The sequence below is a fragment of the Oncorhynchus mykiss genome, chromosome 23 (assembly GCF_013265735.2).
Source record: "Oncorhynchus mykiss isolate Arlee chromosome 23, USDA_OmykA_1.1, whole genome shotgun sequence".
In the NCBI taxonomy this organism is placed as follows: Eukaryota; Metazoa; Chordata; class Actinopteri; order Salmoniformes; family Salmonidae; genus Oncorhynchus; species Oncorhynchus mykiss.
Window position 1 is genome coordinate 18,830,929 of NC_048587.1, and position 7,855 is coordinate 18,838,783.

Sequence of the window (7,855 nt, forward strand, 5' to 3'; positions counted from 1 at the left end):
CAGCAGGAGAAGAGGCAACAGGAGCAGCCCAAAGAGGAGGACAGTATGGACTATACTTCTTGGGAGGAGATAGACAGGTGGGCGGTCGACCCAGGGAGAGTGCCGGAGCCCGCCTGGGATTTGATGGAGCAGTGCGCGGAAGGTTATCGGAGAATGGAGTTGGCAAAGCAAGCACGGCGGCGCGGACGGAAGCCCGAGAGTCAGCCCCAAAAATGTATTGGGGGGGGCTAACAGGGAGTGTGGCTACGCCAGGTAGGAGACCTGCGCAAACTCCCTGTGCTTACCGGGGGGCTAGAGAGACCGGGCGGTGTCTCCGGTGCGGGTGCATAGCCCGGTCTACCCAGTACCACCTCCACCCTCCGGTAGCAGCTCCCCGCACCAGGCTTCCTGTGCGTGTCCTTGGCCCAGTACCACCAGTGCCAGCACCACGCATCAGGCCTACAGTGCGCGTAGCCTGTCCAGCGCTGCCAGAGCCTTCCTCCTCTACAGCGCTGCCGGAGTCTCCCGCCTGTTCAGAACTGCCAGTCTGCATAGAACTGCCAGTCTGCATAGAACTGCCAGTCTGCATAGAACTGCCAGTCTGCATAGAACTGCCAGTCTGCAAGGAGCTGCCAGTCTGCAAGGAGCTGCCAGTCTGCAAGGAGCTGCCAGTCTGCAAGGAGCTGCCAGTCTGCATAGAGCTGCCAGTCTGCAAGGAGCCGCCAGAGCTGCCAGTCTGCAGGATGCCGCCAAAGCTGCCAGTCTGCAAGGAGCCGCCAGAGCCACCAGTCAGCATGGAGCAGCCAGGGCCGCCAGTCAGCATGGAGCAGCCAGGGCCGCCAGTCAGCATGGAGCAGCCAGGGCCGCCAGTCAGCATGGAGCAGCCAGAGCCGCCAGTCAGCATGGAGCAGCCAGTCCGCATGGAGCAGCCAGAGCTGCCAGTCAGCATGGAGCAGCCAGTCAGCATGGAGAAGCCAGAGCAGCCAGTCAGCATGGAGCAGCCAGATCTGCCAGTCATCCAGACTCTTCCAGATCTGCCAGTCAGCCAGACTCTTCCAGATCTGCCAGTCAGCCAGACTCTTCCAGATCTGCCAGTCAGCCAGATCTGCCAGTCAGCCAGGCTCTTCCAGATCTGCCAGTCAGCCAGACTCTTCCAGATCTGCCAGTCAACCAGACTCTTCCAGATCTGCCAGTCAACCAGACTCTTCCAGATCTGCCAGTCAACCAGACTCTTCCAGATCTGCCAGTCAACCAGACTCTTCCAGATCTGCCAGTCAACCAGACTCTTCCAGATCTGCCAGTCAACCAGACTCTTCCAGATCTGCCAGTCAACCAGACTCTTCCAGATCCGCCAGTCAGCTAGGATCTGCCAGAACCACCAGCCAGCCAGGATCTGCCGGATCCAACTACCTGCCTGAGCTTCCTCTCAGTGCTGAGCTTCCTCTCAGTGCTGAGCTTCTTCTCAGTCCCGAGCTACCCCTCAGTCCCGAGCTACCCCTCAGTCCCGAGCTACCCCTCAGTCCCGAGCTACCCCTCAGTCCCGAGCTACCCCTCAGTCCCGAGCTGCCCCTCAGTCCAGTGGGGTTCTGGGTGAGGACTACTAGGCCATGGTCGGCGGCGAGGGTGGACTATCCAGGGATGCGAGGAGGAGGGACTAAGACATTGCTAGAGTGGGGTCCACGTCCCGCGCCAGAGCCGCCACCTTGGACAGACGCCCACCCGGACCCTCCCTATTGTTTTGATGTGCGTCCGGGAGTCCGCACCTTGGGGGGGGGGGGGGGGGTTCTGTCACGCCCTGGTCGAGGTATTTTGTGTATCTTCATTTATTTGGTCAGGCCAGGGTGTGGCATGGGTTTTTGTATGTGGTGTGTTTTGTCCTGGGGTTTTGTTAGGTATTGGGTTTGTGGCTTAGTAGGGTTATCTAGTTAAGTCTATGGCTGTCTGAAGTGGTTCTCAATCAGAGGCAGGTGTTTATCGTTGTCTCTGATTGGGAACCATATTTAGGCAGCCATATTCTTTGGGTGTTTTGTGGGTGATTGTCCTTAGTGTTCCTGTCTCTGTGTTTTCACCAGATAGGGCTGTTTCGGTTTTCGTTACGTTTATTGTTTTGTAGTGTTTGTATCGATTCGTGTTTTACGTTTGTTTATTAAACATGGATCGCAATCCACACGCCGCATTTTGGTCCGACTCTCCTTCTCATACAGAAAACCGTGACACCTGTTTCCATTTATCATCCCTGATCATCCAATCAAGTTTCTACAACTTGATTGGAGTTCACCTGTGGTATATTAAATTGATTGGACATTATATGGAAAGGCACACACCTGTCTATATAAGGTCCCAAAGTTTACAGTGCATGTCAGAGCAAAAATCAAGCCATGATTGTGTTGAGGCACAGATCTGGGGAAGGGTACCAAAAAATGTCTGAAGCATTGAAGGCCCCCAAGAATACAGAGGCCTCCATCATTCTTAAATGGATGAAGTTTGGAACCACCAAGACTCTTCATAGAGCTGGCCAAAATGAGCAACCGGGGGAAAAGGGCCTTGGTCAGTGAGATGACCAAGAAACCGATGGTCACTCTGACAGAGCTCCATCTCTGTGGAGATGTGAGAACCTTCCAGAAGGACTGTATGTAACAAACAGTTACACAACCTACAACATGGTCAAGTAAGTTAAAAGTTTCCCAAATTTTCGGACTACTTAACAACTATTGATTTAGAACCACAAGTCGCAAAGAAAACAGGAGCCACTTCCACTATTCTAGCACCATTTCAACTTCAATATTTCAACATCATCAAATCACCTACTGTATGTTTAGACAAATACAGTGACAACTAAAAGACACCAAAAACAATTTAGTCCAATCAATGTAAGCTAAATATATTGTGGCTGTCCATGGTACGAATTTCTGTGTGTGTGTGTATGTGTGAGCGTGCAAGTAGAAAACACACGTTGACTCACCCTACTCACACCAATGCCATCCTCTTCTCTTTCATGTTGAATAAATGTTCTATGACCGTAATAGAGTACACACTTTTAGTTTTTGTTGTCATAGGCTACCAGACGGCATCCCTAGCTGCATCCTCAGAGCATGAGCAGACCAGCTGGCTGGTGTGTTTACGGATACCATTGTTCCTTTACCCAAGAAGGCAAAGATAACTGAACTCAATGACTACTGCCCGTAGCACTCACTTCTGTCATTATGAAGTGCTTTGAGAGGCTAGTCAAGGATCATATCACCTCCACCTTACCAGCCACCCAAGACCCACTTCAGTTTGCATGCCGCCCCAACAGGTCCACAGATGATGTAATTGCCATCACACTGCATACTGTCCTATCCCATTTGGATGAAAACAAATCAAAGGAGATGATCGTGGACTTCAGGAAACAGCAGAGGGAGCACCCCCCTATCCACATCGAAGTGACAGCAGTGAAGGTGGAAAGTTTTAAGTTCCACGGCGTACACATCACATACAAACTGAAATGGTCCACCCACACAGACAGTGTGGTGAAGAAGGCGCAACAGCGCCTCTTCAACTTCAGAAGGCTGAAGAAATTTGGCTTGTCACCCAGAACACTGACAAACTTTTACAGATGCACAATCGAGAGCATCCTGTCGGCCTGTATCACAGCCTGGTACGACAACTGCACCGCCCTCAACCACAAGGCTCTCCAGAGGGTGGTGCGGTCTGTACAATGCATCACCGGGGGCAAACTGCCTACCCTCCATGACACCTACAGCACCCGATGTCACAGGAAGGCCATAAAGATAATCAAGGACAACAACCACCCGAGCCACTGCCTGTTCACACCATTATCATCCAGAAGGCGAGGTCAGTACTGGTACATCAAAGCTGGGATCGAGAGATTGAAATACGGCTTCTATCTCAAGGCCATCAGACTGCTAAATAACAATCACTAACTCAGAGAGGCCGCTGCCTGTATTCAGACCCAATCACTGGGCACTTCAATGAATGGATCACTAGTCACTTTAAAAAATGCCACTTTAAATAATGTTTACATATCTTACATTACTCATATCACATGTATATACTGTATTTTATACCATCTATATTGCACCTTGCCTATGCCGCTTGGCCATTGCTCATCCATATACTTATATGGACATATTCTTGTATGGACATATTCTCATTCACCCCTAGATTTGTGTGTATTCGGTAGTTGTTGGGGAATTGTTAGATATTACTGCATTGTCGGAACTAGAAGTACAAGCATTTCGCTACACTCAAATTAACATCTGCTAACCATGTGTATATAACCAATACAATTTGATTTTGATTTGATTTACTTGGCTAAAATGCTTGCTCACTATCCTACATCTAGCTACGTATTGAACTATATATTGAACTTCCATCCTCTCTGGCCAGGTGCACAATGTATGAATTTCTGGTTGTATCAAAATCGTCGTTATAATCATTGGCCAGTACGGAGAATTAAGTCAAAACATAAGTCCAAATCCCTATCCCCACCCATGGCAAATTTAGGAAAGGGACGATTTTAGCTAGCTAGCTAGGCATCGGTGGACAACACAACAAAAGCAACAATTCAAGTTTTCTGTCAATGAAGTTTTGATTTTGATGTGATGTGATTGGTGTGAAGCTAAATCCAAACTAGTTTCACTTGACACTTTTCTTTTGGTGTGCCAGGAACATTCACAGTTGAGCTCACTCAGTTCAGCTCAACGCTGATTGGCTATTATTGTAGGGAGGCCAAATACTGTCTGGCTTTGCATTCTATGCTACGGCTGGCAACAATGTCATACTCTTTTTGATCAGACAGCATCAGATAGATGAGCTACACATGGAGAGACAGAGCATCCGCTCAGATTCTTTCTCCAGCGAGAAATATTCAGCCTCTTGCCAATTAAAGGAAAATTATTAAATACACATGAATACACACCACTGTTGGTGACAAAGTGGTTTCCTTGAGAATTACCCTATCTATATTCATCAGGAAGTTGAATATCTCCGATAAGCTCCGATAATCTCCATTATATTTAATGACAGTAAGATTCCATTCTAGACTCACACATTAGGAACACAACATTTTTGTTGTAAATACAACAGCGCGTCACAGTCAGTTTTTCTTTAAACAGACAGCTAATGCTCATTGTGTCTGGGGTGTTGCACTTCCTCTAGCAATCCTTCCTGCAAGTTTGAGTATGTCCTGTTCCCATGGCAATGACTAAAGAGTGGCTCTCTAGAATGCCGATCATGAGGTTGGCGACCATAGAATTAGGAATTCAAATATTTTTGTCAGCTGGTGATTGTCACGCAAATAACTGCCGGTTTCATTGATTGTTAATGAATATAAACACATGTAGCATCTCCTGGATTCCAAGCATAGCCTATCAGCCACTGATGCAGACCTTTGGAACATCTACATTTGCAGTCTAATAAATCCATCTAATATATATAGCCCACACCATCACAATAAATCCATTATTTATTTCTAAAGAAATATGACATGAAGAAAATCTCTATTTCAAATGTACAGAATAGCATACTCTGAGATGCCCTTATGTTAGGCCCTGATCTGGCTAGGCCAAATGGCTGTGGGCTATGCTAGTTCATTTAACAGACAAGGTTTTCTTAGAATTCTGTGGCATTATTTTTAGATACTTTTATAGTATGAAGAATACAATTAAACAAAGCTGAATAAAATAGAAAGGATATTTTCTCCAAACAATTTTTAATCCATTCTAACGCTGCACGATGCGACTCTAATGATGATTTGAAAACATTTGCATGAAAGGCATGGGCTCTGCTGAGTTTTTTTGTGCAGGCTGTACACACTCCAATAGTCTCTCATTCACAATTTGACAAGCACTTGATAATGCCTCCAATTTACTGGCGGCATCCAGTTTGTGTGGCCGTAATGCCCCCTAAAAGAATCCATGCCTTTTGTGGCCAGTGGCCGTTGTGCCCTGAATACAATAATTATAATTCCCTTCTCCCATCTGCGTGCTCCGAAGCATCTCTCACTCACATGGCTCTCTCAGATAGCTCAATTCTTATTAGCCAATGCCCGTCACATATTTAGGTTTTTCTCACAGGCTACAAGTGAAGACAGACACATCGGGGATGTAACTGCGTGCGTCCTTCTCCAATTCCGAGGCGCATATTGAAGATATTGAAAGAACTGTCCACATTTACTTTTTGTCAGCCAACAAGATGAGTAGGCCTAACGAGCAGCAAAAGCACTAGCCTATGTCAATCTACTATCCCCCATAGTACAAAAGTTTACCTATTTTATTTTTGCGATAAATAAATATTCCAACCCGTCTGGGACAGTTGTGGGATGCAATAAATTGCAAATTAATACAACTACTAGTATCAACCATTTTTTTAAGCAATGAGGCTGATGCAACAGATCAGAACATTTATCTTAAAATGTTGATAAACTATTAGTCTGTTTCTTCACATTATAAACGCATCATTACGCATACGGCAGTAGACTGTAAACGCAAATGTTCCAAAATCAATTAGCGGGAAAACACCATTCTCATAAATGACCACAAATGTGATTATGCATGTAATGCTTTTATTATAAAAAGTGCATTTTTATGGTGAAAATAATCTTCCCAAAATGTGAAACTCACACGCTGCTTAAGTATGCCAGTTAGGCTCCATGGTCAACCATGGTTTGCCAGTGCTGTGATAAGATATTGTTTAAAACAAGGAATATGAAGAATTGATCTGCATTTTTTGTGTGTTAGCTAACTAACCAGACAGTTTTAGAGGAATGATTCCATACATTTTATAATGAACTGCCAATATGCAAATATTGTGCCGTCAATCCACAGCAGTACACTGTTTCAAATCAGTTGATGATAGGACTTAGACAATTTGTAAATGCAACAAGTACTGATATTGTATTAAATAATAGGACTCACATCTTTCCAAGAACATGTATGGTCTGTTTACATAGAGGCTGTTTATACAGAAAGTGTATAAAACCTGTATAAAATGTATTTGTAATTATATGGCAATATCGTAGTTTGACTATAATTCCATTACAACATTTCTGATATACACGGAACAAAAATATAAACGCAACATGCAAAGTGTTGGTCCCATGTTTCATGAGCTGAAATAAAAGATCCCAGACATTTTACATACACACAAATAGCTTATTTATCTCACATTTTGTGCACAAATGTGTTTACATCTGTTAGTGAGAATTTCTCCTTTGCCAACATAATCCATCCACCTGACAGGTGTTTCCATATCAAGAAGCTGATTAAACAGCACTGTCATTACACAGGTGCACCTTGTGCTGGGGACAATAAAAGGCCACTCTAAAATGTGCAGCTGTGTCTCACAACAAAATCCCACAGATGTCTCATGTTGAGGGAACGTGCAATTGGAATGTTGACTGCAGAAATGTTCACCAGAGCTGTTGCCAGAGAATTGAATGTTTATCTTTCTACCATAAATCCTTTTAGGGATAGGGGGCAGCATTTTCACTTTAGATTAATTGCGTGCTCATAGTTTACTGCCTCTTACTCTGTCACAGATGCTAAAATATGCATAGTATTATTACTATTGGATAGAAAACACTCTGAAGTTTCTAAAACTGTTTGAATTATGTCTGTGAGTATAACAGAACTCATAGGGCAGGCAAACTTCCAAACAGTAAGTGGAAATTCTGGGGCTGGTTGATTTTCAACTCATCACCTATTCACATCCCAATAAGATATGGATCTGTTCGCACTTCCTACGCCTTCCACTAGATGTCAACAGTCAGTAAAATGTGGAATGAAGCCCCTAGTGTGATGTGGGGCCGGATGGGAGGGGAATGAATCTCTGGTCTGGCAGAATGCCAGTTCCTGGTTATGCACCAGCATATGGT